The sequence below is a fragment of the Equus quagga genome, unplaced genomic scaffold, assembly GCF_021613505.1.
Source record: "Equus quagga isolate Etosha38 unplaced genomic scaffold, UCLA_HA_Equagga_1.0 HiC_scaffold_8307_RagTag, whole genome shotgun sequence".
NCBI lineage: Eukaryota > Metazoa > Chordata > Mammalia > Perissodactyla > Equidae > Equus > Equus quagga.
The window spans coordinates 7,446-22,446 of NW_025794742.1; the positions used below are offsets into that span (position 1 = coordinate 7,446).

Genomic DNA, 15,001 nt, shown 5'->3' on the forward strand with positions numbered 1-15,001 from the left:
TTCATGCCTCTTCATAGGACACATGTTCACAAAATGGCAGCATAACCATGAGCTGAGGGTGGGATTTTTAGCTCCTTGACACCAAAAAGTTCACTTATCGAGCATTTACGAAGGCTCAGTTGACGTGGTGTTAGTGCTCCCAAACGTCCTGAACTAGACAAGGGATCCCAGTTCTTGAAAGACCACTCTTAATTACTCTGTTGCTAAGATGTGGTCAGTTGAACTGGTTCTGGAGGGTGTGTGGCTACAGACCCAATTCAGATTATAGCTTACTTTATAGCAAAACATCTGAATGTGAAGTAAAATAAGACTAATTTCTGCACTTTCAGATGAAGCAGCTAGTCTAAGAGATATTTGATAAAATCTAAATGTTTTGGGAAAAATGATTATTTAGGTACAGGGAAAAGGATGATCTACTTGAAATTAAGATACCTCTATGTAGCATTATTCACAATAGCCTCAATGCAGAAACAACCTAAGTGGATTAAGCGGATGAACAGATAAAGAAGAATTCCTCAAGCAAAAAGAGGAAGATTGGCAACAAATGTTAACTCAGGGTCAATCTTGCTAACAAAAAACAAAACAAACAATCAAACAAAAACTAATGGACCACTGAGAAAAGAAAACAAATCATAATAAAAGGTTTTTTGGTTTTGTTGCATAACATTCTTTCTGATGGGATGGGTTTTTCCCTGACCCATTCTCAAGATCCCAAGGATTGGATTATGTGATTCAAAGGGGATGGGCATAAATGATAATAAAAAGTGTACCTCCTTGTTGCATAAAATAACTAAGGAAAAAGACATTATGGGGGCTGAGAGTCTGCTAGATTCCATCTCTCCCTGATAGTTACATAATGATGTATGTTAAAATTTTAGCCTCCCTGACATTACTTGTCTTATTATTAATGCATGACTGTTAATGGCATAAGTGGACGTTCTAGATATGTGAGAACAACGTATACAGTCAAATAGAAAGAAAAGATAGTGCCTTTGAATTTAATTCAGTAACTGTTTATTTCCATCTTAATTTGTACAGATTTATTTCTGAAAAAGACGGAGAAACAAAGAAAAATAAAGGTACAGCACATTACCTTCTGGCTCAGTTAAACTGGAAAAACAGTTCATAAGAAGAAACACTAGTATCAGGCATAGGATTATTTGAAATACAGTAAATGTTCAGCAGAATACCAATAAAAAATACAGGGCAGGAATCAGAAATCTTCATGAATAAGAAAACATCAGGAGTGTGAATTATATGAAAGGCATGCACACTAAAGCACAGGGGTGGGGACGTTATAAGCAGAGGAGATGGCAGAAATAAAGCCATAGAGGTGAGATATTTTAGAGAATGTTTGGAGAATGTCATGGGGTTCCGTGTAGCTGGATGAAAGCATCCAAGCAAAGGGAAACATAGAAAGAAAGGTAGGGAAAGAGGAAAATCCCCTAACGTCAATTTCCTGTATGCCATATGCGATGCTAAATCTTCACTCAGGTTAGCCAAACTAATATTTCATCTTTAAGAAGTATAATATTTCCATATTTCACAGATATTTTTTAAATGGAGGTTCACATAATTAAACCAAATTGCCAAGACACAGAGATAAAAGGTTACAGAGTCAGTAGTCACCCAGGTCGCCCTGGCCCCATAACACCACACATTCTTCCAGTATATAAATTTTTGAAATCAGTAAAATCAAGTCAGACCTATTTCAGGAGATATCTGATAAACAAATGAGAAGGTAGGATTATATTCCAAGGAAAATAGAGTTCCAAATAAATTTTTGGAGAGAGGAGTTGTGACATGATTAGAGACACACTTTAGAAGGGCATGTGAATTACTCAAATTAATGTAGTCACACTTGGAACTAGTTGGACCTTCTAAAGTGCAGATAACATTCTGAATAACAGTGACTTGCATTTTTGGCTCATACTTTGTCAGAGGTCATTTAGTCCAACTTCCCAAAGAAACCTTATATGCTTTCAAAACATCTCAGATGATAAATGCCCTGAGGACACAGGATTGAAAGCACAATGAATATTATCTTAGTTGCTTTAATTTTAAATATGCCATTTGAGACCATACCTTCCGCATGGCAATTTTCATCTCCATATTTCTCAGGGTATAGATGAGAGGATTCAGCATGGGGGCAATCACAGTATAAAACACAGAGATTTCCTTATCTTTGTTCTCACTCCCTGCAGGTAGAACATAAATATAGATACAGGGCACAAAGAACAAAACTACAACCATAACGTGAGAGCTACAGGTTGAGAGTGCTTTGCGTCGCCCTGCAGAGGAGCGTGTCCTAAGATTATATAATATGAGTATATAAGAAGCTACCAAGACAAGAAAAACAACCACCACCACCATCCCTGAATTTGCAATCATTAAGATATTAACAACATGAATATCTTTGCATACCAGTTTCAAAAGAGGCTTCACATCACATAAGTAATGATCTATCTGATTAGGACCACAGAAAGGTAAATTGAGTATTATGAGAAGTAGAGCAATAGAGTGCCAAAAGCCCACAACTCAGGCCATGATGATCAACATGTTACACCTCTGCCGGTTCATGATGACCATGTAGTGCAGGGGCTTGACAATGGCAACATAGCGGTCAAAAGCCATGGACACTAAGATGAATATTTCCACAGCAGCCAGCAAGTGGGCAGTGAAGAGCTGGGTCATACAGTTGTTATAGGAAATATTTTTTCTTACCGCAGCTAAATCCCTGATTAGCCGGGGGATCACAGTGGAGGTGTAGCAGAGGTCCATGAGGGAAAGGTGGCAGAGAAAGTAGTACATGGGTTGTTGGATTAGATGGCTGCAAGCGATTGTGAGTAAGATGGTGGAATTCCCCATTAAGACGGCCATGTAACAGAGGAGGAACAAGAAAAAGAAGAGTAGCTCTATTTGCTTATTATCCCACAGCCCCAAGAAAACAAATTCTGTGATATTCTGATTTCTCATGAGGTTAAGGTGAGTCCAGAGTATACAACAGAACCTTGGTTTATCTGAAATGACAGAGAACATAGTATATCTTCAATAATATATTTTTTTTAAGTTTTGGAACATTTAAACACAGAAAAAAAGTGATTTAGGCCATAAAGGATTCATTACGGACTTTTAAATCGTTTTCTGATAACTGGCATCATTATATTTCAAATAATATTCAATGAGAGCATATTTTATGTCTGGAACTTTTGTAAACATTTTGTACGCACTTAACTAATAAAAACTCATTAGTTACAATTCTGATACTCACTTTATATATGAAAAATAGAAAACGGTGTGTTCACTTCATTCCACAAAATCACTAAGATATTAAGTCGCAATTTACAACATGAGTGTATCTGATGTCATTTTCCATGCTTTTAACAGCTATGCCACATTATCCATTAATCAAATGGTCTCCCAGCTGTTTTCCACCTCTATAAAAGATATGAGGTTTTGCTCCATCTCTGCCATTAACTATCTGTATTATGTTAGGCAAATTGCTCCCTTCCAGTATGCTACATATAACTTATACATAAAGTCCCAATCATGCACCAACATTCCATATATCCAATGAAACTAAATATTTATTTTTGAAATAAAAATAAAATCAAGGCTTTGCATCATAGCAGAGAAATAGCCTTAATTAATTCACAATAGTTTCAGTGACTCTCCTTCTTGGCTTGTTTGCTCAAAATTCAGAAGATGGAGAGAAGGAACTAGGGAACTGAAGGTGCAAGTGCTGGGCATCTGAATGAAGGAATATAGGTTACTATTATATAGCAGCTTCACCTTTTTTTCTAATTATTCTCATGACACATTAGAGGTTGCTATTGAAACATTAGAAACATTTTAGAGGGCTGGTTGTTTTATGTTGACATGTTGAAGAACCTAGTATGATTATGTAATGATCTGCTTGTTTAAACACACTTTGAGAACATTTTGATATAATATACCTAGGAGCGGAGAGTGAATATGTTGACTTTTTACCCATAATCAAATGTCATCCACAACAAAATCGTGTTTTTCCTAGAAGACTATTAATTTCAATGAATTGTTTTTTAATGATGTCAGTGAGAGAACAATATGATATAGTGAACAGATCCCTCATTTAATGATTGAAGATGAGCATCCAGTCTCACTTCTTGTTAATTATTTTTATTGTTAGCACTGAGCAGTTTATTCCCTCTGATCCACCTGCTTCAACTGACAAGTGGAACAAATTATACGGATCTTTTTGCCTTATGCCAAGAGCAAAGTAAATAAAGTTCATGTAAAGAATATACAAAGTAAAGAGCTTAAAATTCTAACTTGTCAAATCTACAAAACAGTACACCCAAAAATGTTTGGAGAGGAACAAACTGTTGTGAAAGAAAATAGACATTAGCATTTTTATCAGTTAATTTGTTTTCTGTGGATTTTATGTTTCGTCTGAAGAGATAGGTTGAAGAACTCATAGGAGACATACAGGAAGCATAAGGGAGAAACATGGGTGTTGGTTTAAGTTTGTTCTGGGTTCAAAATGGATTTTAGCAAAGAACATTTTTATGTATAAATTGAGACTATCTAAACCTAGTCTTTTTTATGTGGAAGAATCTGATCAGTTAAAGAACACAAATTAGTGATAACTTTTCATTAAAATTGTATAACAAAACTGTAGAAAAACTAGAGAATCAAAACTCTAGAAGTGCAATTCTTGGTTTAGAATATTCCCTGAACATTGTTGCACACCTCCACATCTCTTAAGATTTGGAGCAGTGCTGCTCAACTTACAATGATTGAACATCAATTGGGAAAAGACAGGTCCATGTAAAATAGCATTCTTCAAAGCAGTGCCCATAGAAACCTCTGATAAAGCTACCTCCTGTGGAAATATCCCCTGTCCTATCCTCGAATCATTTTCTTTACAGCCTCTGTCTAATTCATAAAAAAACTCTGTGTCTCTTTCCTTTCTTTCTCTCTCCCTGTCCCTTCTCTCTCTCTCTCACTCTGATTCTGTCTCTCTCTGTCTCTCTCTCTTTCACACACACACACACACACCCACACATACTCACACCCCCGCCCACATATATGCTTAGATAGGTAGAGTTTTTGGAGTAAAGAATTTTGAGTCCACCTTTTTACATATTTTTCAGCTAGAGATTTTCTTCCAAATATCTCTTCTTTAAACTTTAAATTGTTTGAGAAAAATCTCTGAGAGGGATTATTTGAAAAGACATGACAACTGCAGTATGAAAGGGAAAAAAATCTTTTTAAAAAGACTATTGTGAAGTGGGATTTATGACTAAGAATATGAGAATATATGGAGAGTATAAAATCATGAAGTGCATTTTATGATTTTTCTGTTTCTTTAACTATTTATCACATCTGTAATAAAGAAATATTGTGAAAGTGAAGGGCTTCATTATTTGACATGTTTTAAGCAAAATATTTAGATAACACATACAAAGCAATAATATGTTTTAAACAATTTACTAAATACTTTTATTTACCAAGCATTTCATCTTCACCATGACCTGATGGGGTATATGTTATTGTATTATTGGATCTGTTTTGCAGATAAGGAAAATAGAACTCAAGGTTACACAAGCACAAAGGGGAAGGTCTATACCTAAACATTTTCTGGATGATTTGGAAGTTCATACGTTTTCCATTATGTTTAAATGCCTTCTCATAAATACAAATAAAGGCTTAAAACCCTCAATTTGTCCTCAAATTATCATTCAGATTTTCCTGAATGACTTCTCTTGAAAATAACCACCAAGAAAATTATTTCACAAGAATTTAAACTTAAAAATTTGAATTTGCTAAGTTCAACTTTTACATAAAATAAAATGCTGTTCAAAATCCCAATTATTTTCTCCTAATTTTAATACATACATACATATATATATGTATGCTCACTAATCAGGATGCTTACTTCAGGAAGACTTTACATTTCTTTGGAATATCAAGGTGATCCTTCAGGCTGATTCCGTTTGTTTGTGTGACTGTGCCATGAACCCACAAATAGATGTAGAATGCCTCTGGCTCTCCAGTGAACCTTCCATCCAAAGGAAACTTTTAGAAAAGCAGTGGTGAGAATACGTCAAATTAAAAGCACATGAAAGACCAGAGGGAAAAACTCCCACAGGCATTTTACAGCAGCTAATGTGTATGTAGTTATAATCATAAAAATAAAGTCAATATATTATTTGGGTATATAGACAAGTTTGAGACTTACTTCTGTTTATCTCTTGAGGGTTCTCACAGGAATGATTCAATACTTCTGTAATGTGATAGCACTGATGAAATACTATGGATATTTGTTCTTCTATCTCTCTCCTCTGCTAGAATAATTTCCTCAAAGACTGAAATTATCGTAGAACATGATATATTTTTAATAAAGGTTGAATTCTTTATCATTCAATTCTACATCATTTAGTGTTACTGGGTGTTTTCTAGTGTTAGGGTACTGGTTAGAATTGGGAAATGCACAATGCTTAATCATTTCCCCCCTTATTTTAGTTTTGATTTGTGAGGGGGGAGGAGTGTCAGTAGAAACTAAAGGGAATAGGTTGAGTAATCATAGTCCTTAGTTCATAACAGATGATCCTCGTGGGTGCATGTAAGGTCCCTCCAAAGTTTTACTTTATTTTGTAATGTATTCTTCCTTTTGCCATTCCTCATTTCTACTTCTCCTTGCACCTTCTGTGCCCCCACTGTACTCTAACATATTCAACTCTTACTAGTCCCAGAGTATTGCACATATTGTGGTTTTTCTACAGCTGTCCACATCTTGAAAATAATCTCTTACAATACTCTTCTTCAGTTATGGCATTTGACTTGGTCTTCTTGCTCCATTACCCTGACTCACACATGCACATAATAATATGACATCAAAATGCATGAAACAGGGTTAGATAAATCCACATGAAGAAAAATATCAATCTACCTTCACAGTGGAAGATTTCAATGCTCCTTTTTCATTACTGGTGAGTAAAGCAGGAAATACGAAGAATATAAACAATCTGAAAAATACAATTTAAGAGTATACAGAGGCATGCATAAAATTATACATCTAAGTAAGAATACATATCATTTTCATGCACAAAAGGAATATTTGCAAAATTAAGTATTATACCATTAAAAAAACCTCAACATATTTTAAAGAAGTGACATTGTACAAAACTCTTGGCACAAAAAATTATAGCTCTAGATCTATGTTATATTATTTTTCTAGCTCAAACTGCTCAAGCATATCTCTGTCAAATAACTAGCTAAGCAATAAGATCATAGAAGAGACACTGCAAAACACACCTCATAGAAAATTCAGTCTTTCCAAAAATCATTTAGAAAAGTTACTAAACATTCAAGCAACTACACCCAACAAATCCTCCCTTCATAAAGTCAAAACAACACAAGAATGTCCACTCTCATTACTTATATAGGCATATCTCATTTTCTTGCACTTCACTTTACTGCACTCACAGATATTGCATTTTTTACAAATTGAAGGTTTGTGGCAAATCTGCGCTGAACCAATCCTTTTGGCACCATTTCTACAACATTTACTTACTTTGTGTCTCTGTGTCACATTTTGGTAATTCTCACATTATTTCAAACTTTTTAATTATTATGGTTATCTGTGATCAGTCATTTTGATGTTGCTATTGTAATTGTTTTGTGGCACCATGAACTGTGCTCACATAAGGTGGTGAACTTAATCAATAAATGTGTGTGTTCTGACTGCTCCACCGATCAGCTGTTCCCCTATCTTTCTCCCTCTCCTCAGGCCTCCCTATTCCCTGACACATAACAATATCAAAATTAGGCCAAGTAATAATTCTACGTGTTCAAGTGGAAGGAAGAGTTGCACGTCTCTCACTTTAAATCAAAATCTAGATATGATTAAGCTTACTGAGGTAGGCATGTCAAAAGTCAAGATAGAATGAAAGCTAGGACTCTTGGGTCTCTTAGGCAAGTTGTGAATGCAAAAGAAAAGTTCTTGGAGGAAATTAAAATTGCAATTCCAGTTAACACACAAATGATAAGAAAGCAAAACAGCTTTATTGCTGATATGGAGAAAGTTTTATTGGTCTGGATAGATTAAACCAACCACAACATTCCCTTAAGCTAAAGCTAAACCAAGAGGAAGACTCTAACTCTCTTAAATTCTCTGAAGGCTGAGAAAGGTGTGGAGGATGCAGAAGAAAAGTTTAAAGCTAGTAGAGGTTGGTTCCTGAGGGTTAAGGAAGAAAGCTATCTCCATAACATAAAAGTTCAAGGTGAAGCAGCAAGTGATGATATAGACACTGTGTCAAGTTATCCAGAAGACTTAACTAAGATAATTAATGAAGTTGGTTACACTAAACAAAAGATTTTCAATGTAGATTAAATAGTCTTATATAGGAAAAAGATGCTATCTAGGACTTTCATAGCTAGAGAGGAGAAGTCAATGCCTGGCTTCAAAGCTTCAAAGTAGGCTGTCTCTCTTGTTAGGGGCTAATGCAGCTGGTGATTTTAAGTTGAAGCCAATGCTCATTTACCATTCTGAAAATCATAGAGCCCTCAGGAATTATGCAAAATCTACTCTGCCTTTGCTCTATAAATGGAACAACAAAGCCTAGATGACAGCACATCTGTTTACAACAGGATTTATTGAATATCGTAAGCCCATTGTTGAGACATACTGCTCAGAAAAGAAAGATTCCTTTCATAGTATTGCTGTTCATTGACAATACAACTAGTCAACCAAGAGCTCTGGTGGAGATGTAAAATGAGATTAATGTTCTTTTCATGCCTGCTAACACAACGTGCATTCTGCAGCCCATGGATCAAGGAGTAATCTTGAATTTCAAGTCTTAATATTTAAGAAATACACTCTTAAGGCTATAGCTCCCACAGATAGTGATTCCTCTAATGGACCTGGGTAAAGTGAAGTGAAAGTTTCTGGAAAGATTCATCATTTTAGATGCCATTAAGAACATTCATGATTTATGAGAAGAGGTCAAAATATTAACATTAACAGGAGTTTGGAAGAACTTGATTCCAACCTCATGGATGGCTTTGAGGAGTTCAAGACTTCAGTGGAGGAAATAACTGCAGATGCCGAGGAAATAGAAAGAGACCTAGAATTAGAAGTGGAGCCTGAAGATGTGACGAAATTGCTGCAATCTCATGGTAAAATTTTAATGATTGAGGAGCTGCATCTTCTGGATGAGCAAAGAAAGTGGTTTCTTGAGAGGGAAGCTACTCCTGATGAAGATGCTTGAAGATTGTTGAAACAATAGCAAAGAATTTAGAATATTACAGAAACTTAGTTGATAAAGCAGCAGCAGGATTTGAGAGGATTGCCTCCAATTTCTAAAGAAGTTCTACTGTGGGTGAAACGCTATCAAACAGCATTGCATGCTAATTGTTTGTGAAAGGAAGAGTCAGTCAATGTGGCAAACTGCATTTTGGCTATTTTTAAAAATCACCACAACTCCCTCAACCTTCAGCAACCACTCCCCTGATCAGTTAGCAGCCATCAACATTGAGACAAGACTATCCACCACCAAACAGATTACGACTTCCTGAAGGTTCAGAAGAGGCTTAGCATTTTGAGAAATAAAGCATCTTTTAAATAAGGTATAACAGTTTTTTTTGACATAATGCTATTACCCACTTATAACACTACAGTACAGTGTAAACATAACTTTTATAAGCACCAGGAAAACAAAAAATTTATGTGACTCACTTTATTGCAGTATTTGCTATATAGCAATGGTCTGGAACTGACCCCACAATATTTCCAAGGTATGTCTGTCTGGGAAATGTCCGGAATAAGCAAATCCATAGAAATGGAAAGCTGATTAGTGGTTTCCAGGTCCTTGGGCTGGAGGAATTGTAATATGACAATTGACTGCTTAATTTGTGCAGTGTGATGAAAATGTTCTGTAATAAGAAAGGTGTGATGATAGCACAACATTGTGAATGTATAAAAGTCAATGGATAGTACATTTTTAAATGGCTAAAATGATTAATTTTATTTCATAAGAATTTTACCTCAGCTAAAAAAATTTACAAAATAAAAAATTTTGAAATAAATGAAATTGAATTAAAAACATATTTGAATATCTGGGAAGCAGTAAAATCTTTAGACAGAAATTTGGACCATAATATATTTATATATCAGATATAATATATACATAGTTATTATATATCTGATATATATTATTCGATATATTATTATATATACTATATATTTTATATTACTATCATATATGTCTTATATATATATATATATATGTTAGAAACTAAATAGCGTCTAAAATCAATTGCCAAATGTTTTGACCTATAACAATAGAAGAGTAGAGAAAATAAGTAGAAGGCAGAAAATAATAAGGATAAGGAAAAAATTAGTGAAATAGAAAATTAAAAAAATAGAAAAATCAATGAAACAAAAAACTGATTTTTTTAAAACCTCAATAAAACTGATTAGCTAGATTAATGGGGAGTGGAAACAGTGAAAAAGGAGAGAGAGGGAGAAGAGACAAATTACTCATATTAAAAAGGAAAGTGCATATAGTATTACATATTCAGATTCTATTGACATTAATAAAATAGTAATAAATATCAAGAACAAATTTTCGCCAGAAAATTTGACAACTTAAATATCAATTATTTGTAAAAATATTATAAAATCTGACTCAAGAAGAAACAAAAAAACTAAATATTCCTATACCATTTGAAAAAAGCAAATTTTTAGTTAATATCTTTCTCAAAAATAATCCCACGCCCAATGAATTTACTTTTAAATTGACAAAATATTTAAAAAATAAATAATACAAATTCTACACAAATTTTTTCAGAAAATAGAGAGAACACTAAGCGCATCAGTTTAGGTAGCCAGCATTGCCCAAATGCTAAATCACATTACAAGAAATAAAATGAGAGATGAATATCTTCTAGAACATATACACAAAGATAGTAAACCATATACTATCAAAAATATGCCAAATTAAAAAAAATAATTCACATGAACATGTGGAGTTTATACCAGGAATAAAACGTGGTTTAACATTCAAAACTCAATCAATATTCATTTAATTAACAGAAGAAAGAGAATAATCACAAGATAATGTCAATAGATGCATAAAAATTGATAAATTTCAATTTAGATTTATGATAAAAAATTTTTATCAAATGAAGAATAGAAAGAAACTTGCTCAACATGATAAACAGCATCTGTATAAAACCTACAACTACCATCACACTTAATAATGAATCCTCTCTAAGATCGAAAATAAGTCTGTCCACTCACCATTTTTGTTCTGCATTGTATGCTGGGTTCCACTCATTACAATAAGTTAAGAAAAAAAAATAAAAGACTTACAAATTGGAAAGGAAGGAGCAAAATTGTAAAAATATACTTAGGTGCAGATGACATGATTGCATAGGTAGAAACATTTTGTGCTCTGCAGAAAAACTAACAGACCTAAGCAGTTAATTTAACAAGGTCACAGAATACAATGTCAAGCAAAATATCAAATACATTTCTATAATAAAGTTAGAGATTGAAATTAGAAACAAAGTACTATGTAAAATACTGTTAAAAAACATGACATTTAATAGATATGTTTTAAAAATACATTCAAGACTTCTATGTGACAACCAGAAATTGCTGAAAGTCAATACATAAATAAATGGAGAGATGCCATGTTAATGGGTTAAAAGAGTCGACATTTTTACCATATCAATTTTACAATATCAAATTCCAATAAAAATAAAGCAAATTATTTGGAGATGTTGACAATCCTATTCTGAAATTTATGTAGAAATAGACAATTTTAAAGGAGCTTTGAATAGCAAATAAATCTCAAAAAAAAAAAGAACACAATTACAGAACCTTTTCTACCTAAATTCAAGATTTACTATAAAGCTTCTATAAAAAATGCTGTGTGGCACTGACATAGGATAAACATATGGATCATTGCAACACAACAGAATGTCAAGAAATATACTCAAATGTTTGAAATTTTTACAAAGATGTCAAGGTGACTCAATGGGGAAACAATAGACTTTTCAACAAATTATGCTAGATCGATTGGTATTCATATGAGAAAAAAGGAACTTCAACCACTACCTCACACTGTATACAACAATTAACTTGAAATGAGTCAGAAGTCTTCATGTTAAATTGGAAGCTACAGAAATTCTAGAAGAAATATTTTTGACCTTGGTGTAGGCTAATATTTATTACACATGACACAACAAGTAGGAATCATAAGGAAGACTGACAAAATGAAACTTGTCAAAGTTTTACATTTTCTGCCTATCAGATGTCATCCTTTTTAAAAATGAAAAGGCAATCCATAGACTGAGAAAAAACTTTATATATTTTATACATAAAAATTTATATTAGGGTCTGGCCCAGTGGCATAGTGGTGAAATTCATGTGCTCTGCTTCGGTGGACTAGTCTTTGTGAGTTCAGATCCAGGGGGCGTTCCTATGTACTTCTCATCAATCCACCCTGTGGTGGCATCCCACATAAAAAATAGAGGGAGATTGTCACAACAACAATCTTCAGCAACAATGCAACAATCTTCCTCAAGCAAAAACAGGCAGATTGGCAACAGATGTTACCTCAGGGAAAATCTTCCTCACCAAAAAAAAAAAAAAAAAAAAATTTATATGTAATTTATATATAAGATTTTATATATTTATATATGAGATTTTAAATATAAATTAAATATAAATATATATTTTATTTTTATACACAAAACGTATATATGACCAAAACCTATATCTAGAATATATAAAAAATGCTTAAAACTCAGTTATGAGAAACTCAGAACTCCTATTTTTGAGTTGTGAAAAGAACTTGAAAAGAAACTTCAAAAATATATCCAAATAGACAGTAATAACAAAAAAATGCTCAATATCATTAGTCATCATGGAAGGCAAACTAAAACCACAATAATTTGTCACTACAAACCTGCTAGAATGGCTCAAATGAAAATTGCTAACAGTACCAAGTGAGAAGCGTGGAACAATTCCTGTGTTTGAAATTAGAACCCTCTTCTTGTGTTTTAGACATCTCCCCACAGTTTTAATGTTGCCTGGTATTCCATACCGACCAGACCATGAGTCCCAGAGGTAACTAATTGGGAAACTTAGAGTTTCTGCTTAATTTCACAGCCCTCTGATGAATGTGAAAAACAATTTTTATAGTCAAGTACTTTAAAATGGCTCATTAATTTTATGCCTTCACCACTTTAGCTCTCAAGTAATCAAGAGAGCGTTTCCCGAAAAGTTTTAAAATTGATAAGAAGACATAAGTTCTCTCAGGGTTCAGATTGAGAAAGGGGATTGTCATATGTTCACCTTTCAAGGGCAGGGAATACAATTCCCCATTAATGAGTGAGTGTTCCTCAAACACGTCTGTCCAGAATAGCTGCTGCTAAGACAAAGACTTTTCTCAAAGGAGGCAATTCATTCCTGGGAGAGAAAGTAGTAGATACAACACAAAGTCCTTGAAACTTTATAAAAACCTCTTCAAATATCCATGCAGTGCAAAGCGAAGATATTTTTTTGGTGTTAACATCTTCAGAGTAAATTCATCATGGGTGGAATGACCCATTTGAATGTATCTCCTCCACACTTTCTGCCTTTTGCCTATGGGACCATCTACAGAAGATCATTTCTCCATAGTGTTTCAAACGAATCCATTCTATATTTAAACCCGGGTTATCTGTGAAAATGAGGCTTTAGGCTAGAAGGAAAGATTTAGACTTATGAAAACACTTTCTTAACAACTGTTGATTTCATATCGAATTGTCTGAAAAGGTTCTTTCTGAGTGTGTCATATTTTTCACTTTGAAATTTATTTATCCCAAGACAAGGTCAGTTTGAAGAAGGAACTGTTTCTGAACACCCCCAAACATCACTAAGATCATCTAAAACTATAAGGTAAGTTTTCAATAGTGCTGGAGCGTGTTGAAGATTTTTACTCCTCGTATATAGTAATCATTGTATTTCAACACTTTTCAAATATAGTAGTAGAGCATTTCATCCTCAACTCAATTTTTCAAAAGATGGAGGTAAATATCATTAACGTAATTGGACAAATGAAAAATTTGAGTGTCACAGAGATTAAGCAGATAGTAGGACCCTGCTCTCTGACCGGAGACACCCTTCTTTTGCTATGAGACACCTCCTTTCACAATCAAGACTAATTTTGAGAGTGAAAACAAAATTTAAGTACACTTCAGATACAGAAAGACATAAATATGAATATTAAATGACATAAATTATCAGCTGTTTAGTCCAAGCACGAACATGGAGCACCCTTCTCAGGATCAACTGTTGTAGATGACAAGTCTCTGTGCCTTCTTTAAAAGTAAAGTGGAGAGGCCCGGGCAGTGGTGCAGTGGTTAAGATTGCAAGTTCTGCTTTGGCAGCCCCAGGTTCGCTGGTTCGGATCCTGGGTATGGACCTATGCACTACTTATCAAGTCACGCTGTGGCAGGTGTTCCCACATATAAAGTAGAGGAAGATGGGCATGGATGTTAGCTCAGGGCCAGTCTTCCTCACACACACATACACAAAATGAAAAAGTCAAAATGTCAATTCTTTCTGTTTCCTAGGTGAATACACGGTCACAAAAATAAATAAAAATCCTTATGTATCTATAGCAGTGTAGAGAATATGTTCATATATGTTTTCTCAATCAATTTTCATAACAACCTGTGAAGTGGTTATTATTATTCCCACTTTAAAGATGAGGAAACAAGGCTGTGAGGTGCCAAAGCAATGCATCCCAGATAAAAGTTGTTGCAAGTGGAAAAGTGAAGATTCCAGTCTGGTCTTTCTAATTCTGAAGTTAATACACTTAACCACTATGGAGGTCATTTTCAACATTTTGCAGAAGAATCTGGGGGCCCATGTCTGCAGGGGGATTGGAAAGAAAGAAAATGGATCTGAGGGAGAAGTCAAGATGAAAGGAATCTTCAATGAAAGAAGAATCACATTTCT

At 34.1% G+C, this 15,001-nt stretch overlaps 1 pseudogene; it reads right to left on the minus strand.

Moving 5' to 3' along the window:
- Positions 1 to 2,040: 2,040 nt before the first annotated feature.
- Positions 2,041 to 2,976, minus strand: LOC124232596 (olfactory receptor 4P4-like; annotated as a pseudogene).
- Positions 2,977 to 15,001: the final 12,025 nt, after the last annotated feature.